The sequence below is a fragment of the Zea mays genome, chromosome 3, assembly GCF_902167145.1.
Source record: "Zea mays cultivar B73 chromosome 3, Zm-B73-REFERENCE-NAM-5.0, whole genome shotgun sequence".
Taxonomy (NCBI): Eukaryota; Viridiplantae; Streptophyta; class Magnoliopsida; order Poales; family Poaceae; genus Zea; species Zea mays.
In genome coordinates, this window is record NC_050098.1 from 111,069,690 (window position 1) to 111,091,185 (window position 21,496).

The following is a 21,496-nucleotide window of genomic DNA, read 5'->3' on the forward strand; positions in this document are numbered from 1 at the left end:
TTATAATTATTTGTCAAGGGCATGAATGTAATTTCAACCGGGCTGCCTCTCGTGCCTATAAATATATGAACAGTAACCCCGTACTGTTCACGCTGACTGGTATTCACTTGCGCGTCACACTTGGATCTTTGCCTTTTGTCAAGCCGAAGGTATAAATGTAATTCAATATTGTTTATATTCGTTCATGACAATATATTAATGATGTCATATGATTATTCATAATGTTTCTCTTGTTTCATATGCTCGTATTTTCATTATGATATACTGAGATGATGAAGGTATGTCCTTCATAACCTTCGTCTGAAGATCATTATATCCTAAGGGAAGTAATGCTTCGAAGGATGAAGGTCTTTAACCATTAATATTTTGTGTTGCCTTGTTCTTAATTCCGAAGCATTTGAGAACAAGTCCCCAACATTAGCGCCCACCTCCGGTGAACTGACTTCCACTGTTGAGCTGATGGCTTCATTCAACAACCAAGTCATAGCACCTTCGGCTACGAAGCTGGTGCTCCCAATCACGGGTGGTTCAAATTTAGAGCCAACTAACAAGAAGCAGAAGAAGGAAGCACAGAGAAGAGTGCAGCATGTTGGGGTGCAAGGACCCTTCATCAAGTCCAAGTGGTCCCACATTCCAATCACCTTCTCCCAGGAGGACCTTCAGCTCAAAGATTACCCTCACAATGATGCTATGGTCACATCTTGTGTCATCAAGGGATTTCTGATCCGTAATGTTTTGGTTGACACAGGCAGTGCAGTGGATATCATATTTGCTAAGGCCTTCAGACAGATGCATGAGCCAGAGGACAAAATTCATGATGCTACACACCCTCTCTGTGGCTTTGGAGGAAGGCAGATTATGGCACTTGGCAAAATCACAATGCCAGTTACCTTCGGCTCTGTCCACAACACAAGAACTGAGCAAGTCGTTTTTGACATTGTTGACATGGAATACCCATATAATGCAATCATTGGCCGAGGGACACTTAATGCCTTCGAAGCAATACTTCATCCAGCATACTTATGCATGAAGATACCTTCGGAACAAGGGCCCATTGCTATCCACGGAAGTCAAGAAGCTGCTAGAAGGGCTGAAGGAAGTTGGACAGATTCAAAGGCAATACATAACATAGATGGAGCTAAAGCTTGTCAACAATACAAACACAAAAGGGAGAAGGCTGCTTCGGCAGACCAGCCGAAGCCTATGCTTTTATGTGAAGACATAGCAGATCAAAGGGTACTGCTGGGATCTCAGTTATCTGATGAGTTGGAAAAAACCTTGATAAGATTTTTGTTCAAAAACAAAGATGTCTTCGCTTGGATAGCTAATGATCTCTGTGGTGTCAACAGAGATGTCATCGAGCATTCACTTAATGTGGACCCATCTTTCAAGCCAAGAAAGCAAAGACTTCGAAAGATGTCTGATGATAAAGCCGAAGCTGCTCGGAACAAAGTAAAGAGACTTCTCAGTGCTGGTGTTATCAGAGAAGTAACATATCCAGAATGGCAAGCTAACACTGTTATGGTAAAAAAGGCTAATGGCAAGTGGAGAATGTGTATTGACTTCACAGATCTCAACAAAGCATGTCCAAAGGACGAATTTCCATTACCAAGAATAGACTCCCTTGTAGATGCAATAGCTTCTTTAGAGCTCATGAGTCTATTGAATTGTTACTCAGGCTATCATCAAATTTGGATGAAGAAGGAATACGAGCCAAAGACTAGTTTCATAACTCCAAGTGGCATCTATTGCTATCTTCACATGCCTAAGGGGCTCAAGAATGCTGGAGGAAGCTTCAGCAGAATGACAGCCAAGGTCCTTCATTCTCAAATAGGCAGGAATGTGGTGACGTATATTGATGATATCATAGTAAAGAGCACGAAGCAAGAGAATCACATTGCTGACTTACAAGAAACATTTACCAACTTCAGACAAGCTAGTTTGAAATTAAATCCAGAAAAGTGTGTTTTTAGAGTGAAGAAGGGCAAATTCCTTCGCTGCCTGGTATCAACGAAGGGAATCGAAGCCAATCCAAATAAGATTGAAGCTATCCTTCGGATGGAGCCGCCAAATACAAAGAAGGGGGCCCAACGGCTGGCAGGAAGACTAGCATCATTAAACAGATTCATATCCAGATCAGCAGAAAGAAATCTGCCATTCTTTGAAATACGGAAGTCCGCTGAAGTTTTTCAATGGGGTCCGGTGTGACGGAACCTCCCAAGTCATTAGGCCCACCTACAGTTGTCCTTGTCCATCAGACCTCAGACAACCCTGTATATGCACCTGATCACTTGACAAGTTCGGTATCTGAATTCTTTTCCTTTCCCAAGAGCGTTTCACCCGTCACGCAGATATTACAATACATCGGAGGAACGAATAAGCGGAAGCAATTACAGTAACTTAATTTACATTAAAATATAGGAAGATTGTTGTTATTACAGACCAGTAATATAGGAGTGCAAAAGTAATATTATTACAAACCCTGGGAGGCAAAAACCCCTCCCGCTTAACAGTAAAGTGGTCTTAAAAGGAGGACAACATCCTCCCAAGGCTTCATTCCTGAGTTTCCTCTTTTGGCACCACCTTAGAACAAAATCAACAAAAATTTGCTGCTTTCTCACCTTCAACAACATGGGTTCGAAAACCCTGAGTACGAAGTGTACTTTCACAAGTCTTACCCGTCAAAATAAAAGACTCTCAAGGATATGCTGGCTTGAGGGAGTCAAGGTAAGGCTTTGAACAAGAATCAAAACTCTGTTTGTAGAAATGCTTACTAATAGTGGATCCTTAAAAATCCAGTTTTATTAGCAAGTTAAGTCATTACCTGAATCTAGAGTTCTTTCTACCATAGTTCAAGCACTTGGCCTATTCTAGCCATCTTCTTATTAACCCCTCTTGTTCACTGGAATGCTACGTGTAGGGCAATGACCAAGTCTTCATGTCCGAGAAGTAACAACAATCTGAATCGATTAATACCCAGCAGGGGATCTCCAATCACACGACATATGTAGCACTTAACCCTTGCATATGTCAACTCGCCACCGGGGTTCTTAAGACCAGATCAGGTTCACGCCAACTGAGAGCACAGATACACCACCATCCAGCCTCTTGCCACTAAGGGTACACACTACTCTCGCCATCTCTCCACTCCCATTGTGTGTTGTCTTATTCTGGTATTAGTCTGCCTGAGGCAAAGCTTACCCATGATAAGGCATGTGACCAGTTAAAAGGTCCTCGATCAGCAAGCCTACATCAAGACTGTCCTTAATCGACTCAGACGGAGACACTACACCGAGACTCTCTTCTCGTGCAAGTCACTCGCCCGGTCTCAGCTTTATTCAAACCCAAAGTTTGGTACCTGTCAGAGGTACATCTTTTCCGATGTTGAACCCATCACGGCCATGATGGATCCACCATCCAGTTTTATTTTTGAAAACGTCCCATCCCACTTGAAGCATCATCTTTTGTCAAAACAAAACATTTTTTTTCTAGAGCAAGACTAAGCATAAGAAAAACCTTTTTATAAAACAGGTGATCAAGGAAAGGTAATCAATCTTCCAAGGAAGGAAATGCATCAAGTGTTTAGCGCACAACTCCTATCACCTAATGCATCAAGCAAGTGAGAAAGATTTTAAATAGCAAGGAGGTGGCAAATGCACCGGGGCTTGCCTTGTGTTATAGGTGAGTCGGGCTCTGCTCCACAAATATCGAAATAAAAGTAGTTCCCGCCAAGTGGGTCTTCAGGTGGTGGTGTAGCTCTTTCTTCTTCAACTTCTACTTCTACTTCGTTTTCTATAAATATCATATATAATCATGAATGCTCATGTAATGCTTATGAAAATGCAATAACAGAAAAGGTTTATCAAATTGTATCTTGAATACAATTTTCCTTCACGGTCCTTCCGGAAACTAGGGTTTTTGGAGTCAATATTTTATTTCCTAGGGCAGGCACTACTTAGAAGTTTAGGGTTTTGAGGTTTAGGTATCAAACATTATACAAATCAAGTCAAATTTTACCCAGGGTTTCTAAATATCATTTAAAGCTTATCCAAAAAGTTTGGTGATTTTTGGAGTTATTAGTTAATTTCTAAAATTCCAGGAGTATAGGTTTTGTCTATTATAAATACTCCAAAATTCTTTGTTTGTACTAAAAATTATAAAACAATTTTTATTAAATACTATAGAAATTTAGGAGCCTAACAAAATTGGTCTTGTATTTTTAGCATTTTTCTACAATTTTCTAGAAATTCTCTAATCCTGGCAGAAAAAAAAAGAAACTATGAACAGGGTTTGGCTAAATCTAGCTTGAGACGCCCGCGCTGATAACTTTGTGTAAAGGCCCTTGGTGTTTTAAATAACTTGAAAAGCGTCTAACATACTATTCCCTAAGTCACTGACATCTACAAAAAACCCACCTCTATTTCTATTTCTTTACAGATCTCGGCCCACGACGGGACCAAGCCGAACACCTGGTCGGAGCCATGGTTTCATAGCGGTGGCGACCCGAACAAAGACTAACAAGCTCATAAACATCAAGCATAAGTCGGTCCGAGCAAAAACCCTCATTTAATTTGAAAGATTTTACCCTAAATGGAGCTTGTTCATGGTCATGGCGGCGGAACGTCCCTGGAGATCACGTTGTGGACAACTAACGGAATTGACGCTAAAATTGAAGCTTGAGGGAGCTTCACGGGTTCACTAGAGACTATGCACACGATTGAATTTAGGCCGAACGAGGGTAGGAAAGCGAGTCGACAGAGAGGGTGTACGAGGCGGTGTTCTACGGGACTATGGGGTGTTCCGTTGTTTGGGCTTTGGTAAAATTCAATTGGCCGGCACCGAGAGCAATAGGAGGCTAAAGACAAGCTAGAACAAGAGACAAATGGGCGAGTACTGACCCGAGGAGGGCTGCCCATGAAGGAGTCCTTCACGGCGGCGCTAAGAATGGTGAGGAGGAGATTATGGCCTATCTGAGTCCCTCAGTGGAATTGGGTAGTTTGCACAAGCACACGTGTGTGTGATGCGGTGAAGAAGCAGCGCTCGAGCTCAATTTATAGGAGGATGGCCGGAGGTGGACGAGATTCAAAGATCTTCCAGTTGGGGCAGAGCCACGGCGAGCGTCCGATGAACACCGATTAAATAGACAGCGCCACCTCATGTTTATGCGCCACGTCGCGGAAGATTTTTACCGCGGCCGCAGTCCGATCCTCAGCCGTGGTGGCGATCTTATCTCTAGCGAGATTTGCTGAACTACGGTGAACAGTACGCCTGCAGGCCGAATTCAAATGGCTATTGCTTCAAATTTTATGTGGTTGCTTGCAAACGAATCTACATCAAAGTTGTACCTGGACTAATGTTCTTTCATTTTGGTATAACGACCATGTCGAAAATCCTCACAGATTAATCAGGCCAGGACGCTCAATTTGGCGCAACATTGAACCCTGACCCATATCAGATGCAATGAATAAATACCTATCAGGCCGACTGACGGCGCCTTTTCAACCTCATATATCTCCCATTTTTGTGTAACACTAGTGTTTGATTACTTAACCAAATTTGTTCTCCATACATGGCTCTACAAGTTTGATGTGTTGACCCTAGGCAGATTCCTCATGATCTGAGAGAGGTAGGGTTCCAAAGTTGTTCCAAATGCACTGAATTTCTGACTTAAGCATATGGAGTTCAAAAAGCACTTCTTGCAATTAAATCCAAATCCCACCCTTTAACTTGCAAATCCTTGAATATGAGAAGCACATAATTTGTGGTGTTATATTGTCTTTGTTTTTGCACTTTAGTCCAAAAGTGTACAAAATTTGCACTTAGCCGCCTAGGGTTTTAATTTAGGGTTTTCGAGGGGTCTTTTAAGGATTTTTAGCACTTTTAGGGTTTGGGTGCCACTCAAGTCCATTAAATGTGATATCTTATGATCATTTATAATGAGTTTTGAGTTTTTAACTTATTTAGGCTTTATTGACACTCCTAAGCCTAGTTTAGGGTTAAGTACCCTACCCTAGGGTTTCACACATAACAAGTTACATCAATACAACTTGTTTGAAATTTTTGCCTAGTGAATGCACTCTAAATGTAACAAACACATGATATGCTAATGCTCATGATGTTATGCTCAAGTTTTAGTGATAGTAACACTAGGGGTGTTACATCCTTCCCCCCATAAAAGAATCTTGTCCCGAGATTTAAAAGTTCTAGGGCAAGTAATGGAAAAGGAAACATGTCATATTTTTATTTCCTTATTTCTTGTACAAGGCAGGGGGTGGTATGGGGTCTACTTCTCTATTACAACAATTGTACATATCTCACAATTTACATGAAGCTAAAAAGCCTGGGAAATTCTTTTCTAGAAAGTCTTGGGTTTCCCATGTAGCTTCATCTTCCGTGTGTTGGTTCCATTGTATCTTATAAAATTTGAGAGTTCTTCTTTGGGTAACCCTGTCCTTTTGATCCAGGACTCGAATAGGATGTTCTGAATATGTTAAGTCTGGTTCCAAGGTAACATCCGTCACTTTAGTGGTTCGATCTGGAACCCGAAGACACTTCTTCAATTAGGACACATGGAACACATTATGCACTGCAGACAATGTTTAGGGTAGTTGGAGTCGGTACGCCACTGGTCCACATCTTTCAAGGATAGGAAATGGACCAATGTACCGGGGTGCAAGCTTTCCTTTTACACCGAAACGAGATATACCCTTCATTGGTGATACTTTCAGGTAGACATAATCTTCAACTTGAAAGTACAAGGGTTGGCGTCATTTGTCTGTATAACTCTTTTGTCGAGCTTGTACTTCTTTCAAATTATGTATAATTTGTTGAACCTTCTCTTCCGTTTGTTTCACCATACCAGGCCTGAAAAACCATCTCTTTCCTGGTTCAGACCAATTTAATGGAGTACGGCACCGTCGTCCATATAAAGCTTCAAAAGGTGCCATCTTGATACTTTCTTGATAACTGTTGTTATATGAAAACTCTACCAATGGTAAATAGTCATCCCTTTTCTGCAGAAATTCTAGAACACATGCTCGCAACATGTCTTCAAGTATCTGGTTCACTCTTTCAGTCTGCCCACTGGTTTGAGGATGATAGGCCGAACTGTGGAGCAACTTAGTACCCAGAGATTTGTGGTGTTCTTCCCAGAATTTGGATATAAATTGTGGTCCACGATCCGACACTATTGTCTTCGGAACACCGTGCAAACTGAGAATACAAGCAATATATAGTTCTGCATATGTGGCCACTGTATACTTTACCTTGACTAGGAGAAAGTGGGCGATCTTTGTAAGTCGATCAATGATAACCCAGATGGAATCAAACCCTTTTGCTGTCCTGGGTAATCCCACAATGAAGTCCATACTAATGTCCTCCCATTTCCAAGTCGGGATAGGCAAAGATTGCAGTGGACCAGCAGTCTTCATGTGTATGTCCTTGACACGTCTACAGGTGTAACATTTCGCCACATAGCGTGCAATTTCAATCTTCATTTTTGTCCACCAATAATGTTGCTTTAAATCATGATACATCTTAGTGCATCCGTGATGAATGGAATAACGACTAAGATGAGCTTCATCCAAAATTTGCTGGCAGACCTCATCATTCTTGGGCACAACTATACGGTTATTAAACCATACAATACCTTGATCGTCCTTTCTGATACAGTTTGCTTTACCGGCTTTTATTTTCTCATGAATATATCTCATACCCTTATCACTTCTTTGCACATCAATAATCCTTTGCAGAAGAATTGACTCAAGCTTCAATTGATTTAATGTTCCATGTTGAATCATTCCCAGGTTTAACTTCTCCATTTCTTGGCACAAGGTGATGTCAGAAGTTTTCACTGTAAGACAATGGTAGGAAGCCTTGCGACTTAGTGCATCTGCCACCATGTTGGCCTTGCCTGGGTGATAGTGAATTTCTAATTCATAATCCTTAATCAGCTCAAGCCATCTCCTCTGCCTCATATTTAGTTTTGACTGGGTAAAAATGTACTTCAAGCTTTTATGATATGTATATATATGGCAGATATTCCCCAGCAGATAATGACACCATATTTTAAGGGCATGAACCACAGTGGCTAATTCTATGTCATGAGTTGGATAATGTTCCTCATGTCGGCGCAACTGTCTTGAAGCATAGGCTGATCGGCCCTCTTGCATTAAAATACAGCCTAGACCACTGCCTAATGCGTCACAATACACATCAAAAGGCTTTTCAATGTCTGGTTGAGCTAATACCGAAGCAGTGGTCAATAACACCTTCAGCTGCTCGAAGGCTGCATTGCACCTTAAGGACTAGTTAAATTTTGTATCGATCTTTAATAGACTTGTGATTAGCTTCACAAGTTTAGAGAAATCTGGGATAAATCAGCGGTAATAACCAGACAGTCCAAGGAAACTTCGAACCTGATGCACAGTGGTTGGCGGTTTCCACTCTAGAATATCCTTGACTTTGCTGGGATCAACCGCAATCCCATTTGCAGATAGTACATGTCCCAGAAATTGGATTTCCTCCAGCCAAAACGCGCACTTGCTAAATTTAGCATATAATTGATGTTCCCTCAAGCGCGTTAATATGATCCGTAGATGCTGAGCATGCTCCTCTTCATTCTTGGAATATATCAAGACATCATCAATGAAGACCACCACAAATTTGTCCAACTCGGGCATAAATACCGAGTTCATTAGATATGTGAAGTGGGCAGGAGCATTCATTAATCCGAAAGACATAACCAAATATTCGAATAATCCGTACCGTGTAGTAAATGCGGTCTTTGGTATATCTTCGGGTCGGATACAGATCTGATGATAGCCCGACCTGAGGTCAATTTTGGAAAATACCCATGCTCCGGTAAGCTGATCGAATAAGATTTCAATCCAGGGAAGAGGGTACTTATTCTTGATTGTGACCTCATTAAGGGGTTTGTAATCCACGCACATCCGAAGCATTTGATCCTTCTTCTTGACAAAGATTGCAGGACAACCCCAAGGTGACGAACTAGGTCAGATGAATCCCTTCTCCAGTAGATATTGTAATTGAGTCTTGAGCTCTGCCAAGTCATTTGGAGGCATTCGGTACGACCTTCTAGAAACAGGAGTCGTACCGGGCTTTAATTCAATCACAAATTCTACCTCTCTCTCTAGAGGTAATCCAGGCAGATCTTCAGGAAAGACGTCCAGAAACTCACATACTACCGGAATATATTGGATTTCCGGGATGATAGCTTCATAGACTCTACCAAATGGTTTAGCTAGAATAGCTACAGGGATGGACAAGAGAACCTCTTCATGGCCATAGCTCAACCTGATGGTTCTCAGATCAGTGTTGAGGATAGCTTTGTGCTGGGCTAACCAATTCATGCCTAGAATTACATCTATATCTTGGCCTTTCAGAACAATCATGTTTGTGGGAAAGTCCCGTTCAGCCAATGTTACGGGCACATGGAAAGCCACTTCTTTAGTGAATATTTGTCCCCCAGGCAAATGAATAATAAACCCTTCCCTTGATTCGATGCAAGGAATGCAATATTTCTCCACAAATTTCTTGCTTATGAATGTATGCGAAGCACCAGAATCAAAGAGAATGACTGCTGGGTGATTGGCCAAAAAAACGTACCCATCAAAACCGGCTCTCCCTCCAGTGTAGTGGCCACTTGTGTGTAGTATATTCGCCTAGTCTTCTTTATATTCTTGCTCGCTGCATTATTTGTCGTGTTTCCCTTGCCTTGATTTGAGCTCCCTGAGCTCCGCTAATTGTTGGATTTGTTCTGCCTCGGATATGGGCAGTCTTTGATAAAATGTCGAGATTTCCCACAATTGAAGCAGCCAGTTGAGGAGCTAGGGAGGGCAGGGAAACAAGCACCAGGGGCACTCGGCTGACTTATTGAAGTGGGGGCAGTGGCAGGGTGGATGAAGACAGGCTGTTTGAAGGGGTAGGAGGGTGGACGAGGTGAAGAACAGTTTTGATTGAAAGGTCGGATTACCAACCTTTGTCGCTTTTCAGGCCCCTGATTGGACCTGTCACCTCCGAATCCCTTCGATTTTCCTAGGCCTGTATGCTTAGCTTCAACTTCCATCGTTGTGCTGACAGCCCTGCTGTAGGAGAGATCTAGGAAGGTGGCCATCTTTCTTTGAAGCCGGTCGTTGAGGCCTCTCATGAAACAATTCCTCTTTTTCAGGTCAGTATTAACTTGATCAATTGCATACTGGGACAAATGATTGAATTTGTTGAGATACTGCCTAACAATATCTCCTCCTTGCTTGAGTCGCATGAATTCCTCCTGTTTCATGTGCAGCACTCCTTCTGGAATATAGTGCTCACGAAACGCCAATTTAAATTCGTCCCATGTGACCTGATGCCCGGCAGGTTGAATGGCCACATAATTTCCCCACCAAGTACTGGCAGGGCCTCTTAGCTGTTGAGGCGCGAACAACGACTTCTGGGTCTCAGTGCAACAGATGAGTCCAAATTTCTGCTCAATAACCCGTACCCACTCGTCGACTTCGAGAGGGTCTTTGGCTTTAACGAATAGTGGGGGACGGGTTTCCGAGAAATCCAGGTATGAAGTTTCACGGGGTCCCTGCGGATAGGCCCTTCCGCCTTGTTGCTGAAATTGATTTCCCGCCATTTCACGTAGAAAGCGGGTGTTGTCGGTGGTCGCATTGACCAAGGCAGCGATAGCCTCGGCCAACATTGGCGGTATAGACGGTGGATTGGGCATGTCTTCCCGACCACGGGAAGTACCAACACTGTCATGTGCACGAGTCCTGGATGGCATCTGAGGCAAAGAAATATTTGGGAAAATATAACATGCTGATATACACCATCATTTTACATTACAAGATGTAATGATACAGACTCATCTGTACAACATGACTTCATTACCTATTTTACATTAGTATTTTAACTAAACTATACTACTCTAGTTTTTGTCGTCCTTGGTTGCTTCACTGTCTGTTGTAGGGGACCGTTCGTCAGCCAGGTTCATTGAAGGAGGGGGCTTGAAAAGGTCCAATTCCCCACCAAGTGCTTCACCTGCTGTTCCAGAAGGTCCGGCTCCCATTCCAACAGGGTCGGCAGGTACATCTTGGTGCAGTCGCGAATACAGTTCATGAACTTCCTCATGTAATGTATTGCAATACACCTGCAAGTTGTCAACGGCCGTGCTAAGCTCTGCCACACGAGCACGAGCTTTGGCTTCCCGGTCCCAAGCAAGGGAACGTGAATTGACAGCCCAATCGACACTACCGGAATTCGGGCCTTTGCCGAGTGCTGGCGGCTTTGCCGAGCGCCGCACTCGGCAAAGTTCTGCGCTCGGTAAAGAGCTTGTTTACCGAGTGCAGGACACTCGGCACAGCGAAACACTCGGCAAAGACTGCTTTGCCGAGCGGCAAACACTCGGCAAAGATGGCGCTCGGCAATGGGCCGTCAACGACCGTCAGCCTTTGCCGAGGGCCGAAAGCCAGCACTCGGCAAAGCAGATTCTTTGCCGAGTGTCAAATATCTAGCACTCAGCAAAGAGGGTCTTTACCGAGTGTCTTTTGTGGACACCCAGCAAAGCATTTTTTTATTTTTTTATTTTGGCCACCAAACTTTTCGTGATATGTTCCTACACTATGTAGACCTACATGTACAATTTTGGGACAATTATAACAGTGTTTTCAATAGCTTGTAGATTTAGCTCATTTATTTGAATTTCTTCGAAAAATTCAGATTTGAACTGCAGGTCACTCAAAACTTGAAAAACCGTGCATGCAAAAATGATATTCATGCTACTTAGCACAAGTTACGACCGATTTCAGGAGCGGACCGGAAACTTCAAGCAACATGCTCACTAAACATGGTCGTGAACTTGCCATCCACGTGTTTAAAAATTGTATAAAACACAAACAAAGTCAGAAAATCATGAAACCTATCCATGTGTCATGATATCATATGTAGAGGCTGTGATAAAAATTTGAAAAAGTTTCGAGAAAGTTGAACGCACTATGTGTACAAACCTAAGAGATCCACATTGAAAATCTATGATTTCAAGTGTAGTTCTCTTAGGTTTATACACATAATGTCTCACAACTTTCTCCAAACATTCTAAAATTTTTATCACGGCCTCTACATATGATATCATGACACGTGGACAGGTTTCATGATTTTCTGAATTTGTTTGTGTTTTATAAAATTTTTAAACAGCTGGATGGCAAGTTCACGACCATGTTGAGTGAGCATGGTGCTCGAAGTTTCCGTTCCGCTCCTAAAATCGGTCGTAACTTGTGCTAAATAGCATGGATATGATTTTTGCATGCACGGTTTTCCAAGTTTCGAGTGACTTGCAATTCAAATGTGATTTTTTCGAAGAAATTTAAATAAACGAACTAAATCTACTAGCTATAGAAAACACTTTTCTAATTGTCTCAAAATGGTACATGTAGGTCTATATAGTGTAGGAACACACCACAAACATTTTGGTTGGGAAAATAAAAAAAATGTAATTTGCCGAGTGTCCAGAAACGACACTCGTCAAAGTAGCCTTTGCCGAGTGTCCCCTGGGCGACACTCGGCAAGGAATAGTAAAATAATCTTTGCTGAGTGTCGCCCAGGGGACACTCGGCAAAGACCATTTTGCCGAGTGCCCTCGATCTGGCACTCGGCAAAGCGTATTTTAAAATTAAAAAAAATCTTTGCCGAGTACCAGATCACGGGCACTCGGCAAAGCATTCGTACATAGCGCCTGGTCAGTTCTTCTTCTTCCACACTCTCTCACTCTCTCACTCCGCCGTGCCCTTTGCTCCACGCCGCCGGCGTGCCCTCGCCGCGTCGCGCCGCCGTGCCCTCGCCCTCGTTGCGCCGCTGCCGTGCCCTCTGCCGCCGTTGTGCCCTCCCTGCCCTCAACCTCGGCCCGCCGCACCCTCCCTGCCCGCGACCTCGCCCGCCGTCGTGCCCTCCCTGCCCTCGCTGGCCCGCTGCGCCGCCATGCCCTCACCCGCCCGCCACGCCGCCCATCGCGCAGTCGCCCGCCCGCCGCCAAAGTGCACGCCGGGAAAGTGCACGCGGCCGACCTCAAACCCCCGCGCCCCGTCGTCTCGCCCGCGACCAAACCTCCAAGGTGATTGCTTGCTTTCGTTTTGTGATATTGTAATTAAAAAGCTTTATGTTCTACGTGTATGATTACGTTAATATGTAGTCTTGTTGTGTTAAATTTATGTACGTGTATGATTAGGTTAATATGTAGTATTGTTGATTGCCGGCCATCGTGCCGTTGAATTATGTGTGGATGTCAGCCATCGTGCTGATAGTTTTATTTGCAGGATTTCGAAACCTCCCCGTGCAGGGGAGGTGCTGCCGAAATTTTCTGTGCTAGGCTTCTGTTAGAGGATGGAGGACCGTGAGTGAATGTACACGGGCAATAGAGGAAGGAACGATGTCACCACTGAATGGATTAGAAAGAACGATGATTTTGTGGAACGGGCATATGGCAAAGCTGCTAAAGGAGCGAGTCTAGTCCCATGCCCGTGCAACAAATGTGCCTACCGGAAAAGAAAACCAAAGAAGGCCATGGTAGAACATATTTGGAAGAATGGATTTACGTCGGGCTATACTCGGTGGATATTTCATGGTGAAGCGCATCGTACGAGAGAGGAGGTGTTGAGACAACGTGTCGAGGATTATGACGCGGATGCAGGGTTAGCGGATATGTTGAAGGACTATCAGGAGGCACAGTACATGGGAGGATGTATGGATGATGAGCCAGAGCCGACTGCAAAAGTGTTCTACGACATGTTCGATGTGGCACAGAAGCCCCTTCACGGCTAGACAAAGGTTCCTCAACTGGATGCCATTGAGCATGTAATGGCGTTCAAGTCGCAGTACAGCATGAGTAGAGACGCATTTGATGGCTTGTTGATGGTTATTGGGAGCCTGCTTCTGGATGATCACATTCTACCAAAGAGCATGTACGAGACATAGAAACTCCTTTGTGCACTCAAGATGACGTATGAGCAGATTCATGCTTGTCCGAAGGGTTGCGTGCTATTTAGGAAAGAATACGCGGAGGCAAAGTATTGTCCCAAGTGTAAATCGTCTAGATTCATGGAGGTAGACTTTGGTGATGAACAGAAGAGGCAGCTCGACATCCCCTTGACAATCCTACGGCACCTTCCGTTCATACCGAGGATCCAGCGTCTGTACATGACAGAGGAATCCGCGAAACAGATGACATGACACAAAAATGGAAAACAATACAATCCTGACAAGATGGTGCACGCATCCGATGGTGAAGCATGGAAACACTTTGATGCCATTCAATGTGAGAAAGCCGAAGAGGCTCGTAATGTACGTGTTGCGTTGGCCACAGATGGGTTCAATCCCTATGGAATGAGCGCTGCCCCGTACGCATGTTGGCCCATGTTTGTTATCCCATTCAATCTCCCCCTGTTGTGTGCTTTCAAAGGCAGAATATATTTGTGTCGTTGATAATTCCCAGACACCCGGGGAATAAAATGGGCGTGTACATGGAGCCTTTGACCGATGAATTGGTACGTGCCTGGGAGGAAGGGGTATGGACGTATGACCGAGCTATGAAGACAAACTTCAGTATGCATGTTTGGTACCAGTACTCCATGCATGACTTACCGGCGTATGGGCTATTCTGCGCCTGGTGTGTTCACAGTAAGTTCCCATGCCCAGTTTGCAAAGAAGCTCTCAGGTTCATTTGGTTGAAAAAGGGTGGCAAATATTCGTCCTTCGATAAACATCGACAATTTCTCCCTCCTAACTATCCATTCTGCCTAGACATCAAGAACTTTACGAAAGGTGTTGTAGTGACAAACCGCCCACCTGCAACGATGACTGGTGCCGAAATTCGTCAACAGATAGATGGGCTCGTGTCCAATACAGAAGGTGGTTTTGTGGGATATGGTGAGCAGCATATGTGGACACATAAGTCTCGCTTGACTCGGCTCCCCTATTATGACGACCTGCTCCTTCCACACAACATTGACGTGATGCACACTGAAAAGAATGTTGTCGAGGCACTGTGGGCAACAATTATGGACATTCCTGATAAGTCAAAGGATAACGTGAAGGCAAGAGTGGATCTGGCAGCGTTATGTGATAGACCAAACCTAGAGATGAAGTCGCCAAGTGGCGGAAAGACGTGGAGAAGGCCTAAGGCCGATTTCGTCCTAAGAAGGGCCTAGAGGAAGGAAGTACTTCAGTGGATCAAGATGTTGATGTTCCCTGATGGGTATGTAGCTAACCTGAGTAGGGGGTGAACTTATCTACTATGCGAGTCTTAGGGATGAAGAGTCATGACATCCACATATGGATTGAACGGATTCTTCCTGCGATGGTTCGAGGCTATGTCCCTGAGCATGTCTGGCTAGCACTTTTAGAGTTGAGCTATTTCTTCTGTTAGCTTTGTGCAAAAGAGTTATCTTGGACCGTGGTTGCAGACTTGGAAACATTGGCATCCATGTTACTGTGTAAGCTTGAGAAGATATTTCCACCCGGCTTCTTCAATCCAATGCAGCATTTAATTCTTCATCTCCCCTATGAGGCACGAATGGGGGGGCCCATGCAGGGACGTTGATGCTATCCAATCGAGAGATGTCTAAAGACTATTTGAAAGAAATGTAGAAATAATGCAAAATCGAGGCTTCCACTGTAGAGGCATACATTCTAGAGGAGGTCTCAAACTTCACAACAACTTATTATGGTGAGAAACTGCCGAGCGTGCATAATCCACCCCCTCGTTACAATGATGGCGACAATGAATCGAACCTTAGCATATTTCGAGGCCAACTCGGAAGCCCAAGTGGCTCGACCACCAAGACCCTGACACATGAAGAGTGGCGGCATATCATGCTATATGTATTGACCAACCTTGAAGAGGTGATGCCATACATGGAACAATTTCTTCATGAATTCTGGCATCAATCAAGGGCCCCCACTCCACAGGAATATGGCACTGTTCTTAGAAAGGGTGCGAGAAATGGGTTGCCCGATTTCATTTCCTGGTTCAAATGTAAGGTACATGCTTAGTTTGTAAAAGAGATACGTCTTTGAACTCAATTTAGTGTCTTTTAACTTGCGAATACTTGCAAGGCCAAAGAGATCCGCTATGAGTGCCGAGTTGAGACAAGTAGCCAACGACTTTGCTTATAGGGTCAAGAAATATTCTAGGTATGACGTCAATGGATACCGTTTTCGCACAACAAACTACGACAAAAGTCGGCCCAATCGGAAAACAACGTGTTCTGGAGTCTTTACACCCGGCCTTGACGATGTCGATTATTTTGGACAAATCGAAGAAATATATGAGCTCAATTTTTATGGTTCCAAACCTCTTACTCCAATGATATTCAAATGTCATTGGTTTGACCCTCAAGTGACGAGATGGACATATTCTAATCTTGGGATAGTCGAAATTTGATAGGATTCCACCTTACCAGGAGACGCTGTCTATATCGTGGCCCAACAGGCCACACAAGTGTATTATCTCCCATATGCGTGCCAAACGAAAGAACATCTTAAGGGTTGGGATGTTGTGTATAAGGTATCGCCGCACGGGAGGTTACCTGTTCCTAACGATGAAGATTACAACTTAGACCCAGACACATATGATGGAGAGTTCTTCCAACTTGAGATAGACTTAACCGAAGCTATCGGAATGGACATAGATATTGAAATGGTTGTTGATGAGGAGGATGATGAGGTGCAAAATGATAATGACTCAGTAATCCTTGAAGGCAATGACATTAATGACTAACTTGTGTCTTCTGATGGTGTTGAGATTGAAATAGTTCATAGTGATGATGAGAGTTATGATCCGGCTAACCCCGACACATATGAAGATTATTTTTAACGTAATGCTATATGACTTTTTATTTCGCACCTGTTTTTAAATATATATTTTTATATGTGCTTATTTTTTTACTCTTAATTGCAGGTTTTTGGACAAATATGGTGTGCGGTTGGCTGAGGAGGAGGAGGGGGAGGAGGAGGAGCAGGACGGCGGACGAGCCAGAGCAGGACGAGGCACAGCAGGCGGCCCAGCAGGACGACGACGACTAGCAGCAGGACGACGATGAAGCTCAGCAGACCGCCTCCGGTTCTGGCGCCTCAGGTTCGAGGAGCATCTACCTGCGAGGTCCCGCGAGTCTGCCTCAGCATCCCATACTTCGGGACAGGCGGCCTTTGATTCGGCCGGATGGGGAGAGGCATGTAACTTTATGTTCTTCATTCTTGTTCAAAATCATAATATAAACTAATACTTTTTATTTATCACTTGGATAGGTCTTGGACGGTTGTGGATTATGCTGGGGGTCATCGTCGCCTCCCCAATGGCATCCTCGGGCTGCTGTGCAGGGAACACTTCCCTGGACTAGTTGAGTACACCGGAGTGATGGGCCCAGCCTACACCTTCGACCACTACGCCGTCGCCCCCGATGCAGTAGACCGGGACGGCCGGGAATTCAATAACAAGGCAGAGCGGGTGAAGCAAGACCTATGGGTAAGTCTTAGTATAATGTAAAATATGTCGCATTCGTTGCAAATTCTTGAAATAATGTATGGATACATCGTTTTTGTATGCAGGATTTCTTCAGATGCAAGGCTAGATATGATGCTAGGGCGGATGTGGTGGCCACCACGAGCTGTAAGAAGCTCGTCGTGGACATGCACTATGAGGCCCGAATCCAGGCCATCGTCACCTACCACGTCTCCATCCTTGGGGAGAGGGTGAGCAAGCAGCAAGCCCGAACCATGTCGTTGACCAGGGACCAGTACCTGCTGGTAAAGTCATGCATGTTTGGTACCAGTACTCCATGCATGAATTTTATTTTATCTTCTGATATGCACTTTACGTGTTTACTTTGTAGGTGATTCCACATTGGTGCGCCGCACATCCTCTGTGCTGGGAGCAGATGGTGGATAGGTGGTGTTCGGCTGAGTGGGACGAGGCACACAACGCTAGCCGGGAACGGCGTATGATGATGCAAGGTCCCTCCCACCACCAAGGCAGCCGGAGCCTAGGCCAATATGCCGAAGCATGGGTACGCCCTCTTTTTTACTTAGGTATATAGCACTGGATTAGATATTATTTCTAACTATCTCGTTGGTTTTCTTGCAGTCGGCGTCACATGGTGGCCGACCTTGCTCCACCTTCTCGGCCTATGCTATGGCCCATAAGGGCAAGGCGACGTCCGACGTCACCTACAACCCGGATGATGGGCCTGAGGCCTACACCAACCCCATCGTCTATAGCCGCCTTAATGACTACACCGCCATGGCGCAGGAAGTCCATGGCCCAGATTATGATCCAAGCACCGAGTCCATCGACCCTGATGTGCTCATGAGGGTCAGAGGAGGCAAGAGACATGGACGGTACTGGATTGCCGATGGGGCAATCAACTTGTCCTCCACTCCCACTCTGTCTCAGGTGCAAGCAAGGAGCACGGGCTCGAGTCCAGCCATACGACCTTGGCACGACAGCTCACAACATCGCATACAACAACTCGAGGTTAGTGCTTCTGTAACTTGTCCTTCCTTGAGTTATATACCTTCTCTTTGAGTTACTATAACGTTGGCTTGTAATATTATAGACCCAACTAGAAGAAGAGAGCAGGTAACGTCAAGAGATGGAGGCGAGGATAATGGCGGAGCGGGAGGCGGAGTGGGAGACTCGCCTTATGGCTGATCAAGGAATAGCGGAGATGTTCCAGTACATGCAAAGCCTTGGCGCCGCACAGGGTTTCGCTCTGCCACCTCCATTGTTCCCTGCAGTTGACCCTGCTCAGTTCCATACTCCCGTGAGTATCAAAATTGTAGTTACATGTTCGTAATGCATATGGTATAACACATGCAATCTCTTCTCTGTGCAGGGCCAATCTGGGGCAGCATCCAACAACCCTCATGAAGGGTTCAGCCCAACGCAACACGAGACCAACCGCCCACCTCCATGAGTGTCGAGTTATGTTTTTAGTGTTTCGAACACAAAACTTATGTTGAATACTTGTCAGAGCTTGTGAACTTGTGTTGATACTTCTGAACTTCTCTTAATACTGTTTGTGTTGAGAACCTCTCAACTTATGTTGAATACTTATGTCAGAATTTGTGTTAATACTGTTTGTGTTGGCTATATATGTCTGTGATGATATGTGATGTATATATGTGATATCTGTGAAATATCTTTTGTTTGTTTGGATGGAATAGGGAAAACAAATAAAAAAGGTGCCTACTGGCCACTTTGCCGAGTGTAACACTCGGCAAAGAGGTGCTTTGCCGAGTGTCAGAACCATAACACTCGGCAAAGAACCAAGACCTGGGCACCAGTATAGGTTCTTTGCCGAGTGTAATGACTCCAGCACTCGGCAAAGAAGCACGCTTTGCCGAGTGCCATACCAGGCACTCGACAAAGTATTTGACATGGGGACCCCTCTGGCGGATTATTTGCCAAGTGCTGTCAGGCAGACACTCGGCAAAGGTAACTCCTTTGCCGAGTGTCGCCTGGGACACTCGGCAAAGACTCTGTCTCCGTCACCCGTCGCTGTAACGACTGCTTTTCTTTGGCGAGTGCTCTGTGGCACTCGGCAAACAACTTTGTCGAGTGCCCGAAAAAAGTACTCGGCAAAAACGGTTTTGCCGATGCACTGTATGCCGAGCCCTCTTTGCCGAGTGCGACACTCAGCAAAGCGTTTGCCGAGTGTTTTTAAGGCTTTGCCGAGTGCTTCAGGCACTCGGCAAAGCCGTCGGTTCTAGTAGTGCGATTGCCAAATCTCGTTCAGCAAGCTCGTCTTGTAGATGTCTGACGTCGGCTCTTAACTCATTTATACACTGACCATCTTCTACCCACACCCTGTTTCTTTGACGTAGCTCCATTCGAAGCTCCTCCACTTGGGCTTCTAGGTCTCCAATGGGGTCATTACTGACGCTGCTGCTCTCCTCATGCCTTGGAGCCAGCTGATGCCGAGGTACGTGATAGGTCCGGTGGACTTACGTGGAGTTTTCCTCGTGCGTGGCGGCATATCTCCATAAGGGGGAAAACTTTATTAGTATAGTTTTTAACATGATGCATGCATAATTACAGAATCAACTTTCGTTGATTCACATCCTCCTATACATTGCACTCTACTACCTGGTCTTATAAGATGAGTACTTCAGAAAGTAGTAAGATAAGAATGAAAGAAATTTTCTTCAGATAAGTCTTTGAAAATTCTTTTTGAAATGTCTCATAATATCTGAAGAGATGGGCTTCACTCTGATACCAGCTGTGATGGAACCTCCCAAGTCATTAGGCCCACCTACAATTGTCCTTGTCCATCAGACCTCGGACAACCCTGTAGATGCACCTGATCACTTGACAAGTTCGGTATCTGAATTTTTTTCCTTTCCCAAGAGTGTTTCACCCGTCACGCAGATATTAAATTACATCGGAGGAACGAATAAGCGGAAGCAATTACATTAACTTAATTTACATTAAAATATAGGAAGAGTGTTGTTATTACAGACCAGTAATATAGGAGTGCAGAAGTAATATTATTACAAACCCTGGGAGGCAAAAACCCCTCTCGCTGAACAGTAAAGTGTTCTTAAAAAAGGACAACATCCTCCCGAGGCTTCATTCCTGAGTTTCCTCTTTTGGCACCACCTTAGAACAAAAGCAACAAAAGTTTGCTGCTTCCTCACCTACAACAATATGGGTTCGAAAACCCTGAGTACTAAGTGTACTTTTGCAAGTCTTACCCATCAAAATAAAAGACTCTCAAGGATATGTTGGCTTGAGGGAGTCAAGGTAAGGCTTTGAACAAGAATCAAAACTCTGTTTGCAGAAATGCTTACTAATAGTGGATCCTTAAAAATCCAGTTTTATTAGCAAGTTAAGTCATTACCTGAATATAGAGTTCTTTCTACCCTAGTTCAAGCACTTGGCCTATTCTAGACATCTTCTTATTAACCCCTCTTGTTCACTGGAATGCTACGTGTAGGGAAGTGACCAAGTCTTCATGTCCGAGAAGTAACAGCAATCCGAATCAATTAATACCCAGCTAGGGATCTCCAATCACACGACATATGTAGCACTTAACCCTTGCATATGTCAACTCACCACTGGGGTTCTTAAGACCAGATCAGGTTCACGCCAACTGAGAGCACAGATACACCACCGTCCAGCCTCTTGCCACGGAGGGTACATGCTACTCTCGCCATCTCTCCACTCCCATTGCGTGTTGTCTTATTCTGGTAATAGTCTGCCCGAGGCAAAGCTTACCCATGATGAGGCATGTGACCAGTTAAAAGGTCCTCGTTCAGCAAGCCTACATCGAGACGGTCCTTAATCGACTCAGACGGAGACACTACACCGAGACTCTCTTCTCGTGCAAGTCACTCGCCCGGTCTCAACTTTATCATTTCAAACCTAAAGTTTGGTACCTGTCAGAGGTACATCTTTTCCGATGTTTAACCCATCACGACCATGATGGATCCACCATCCAGT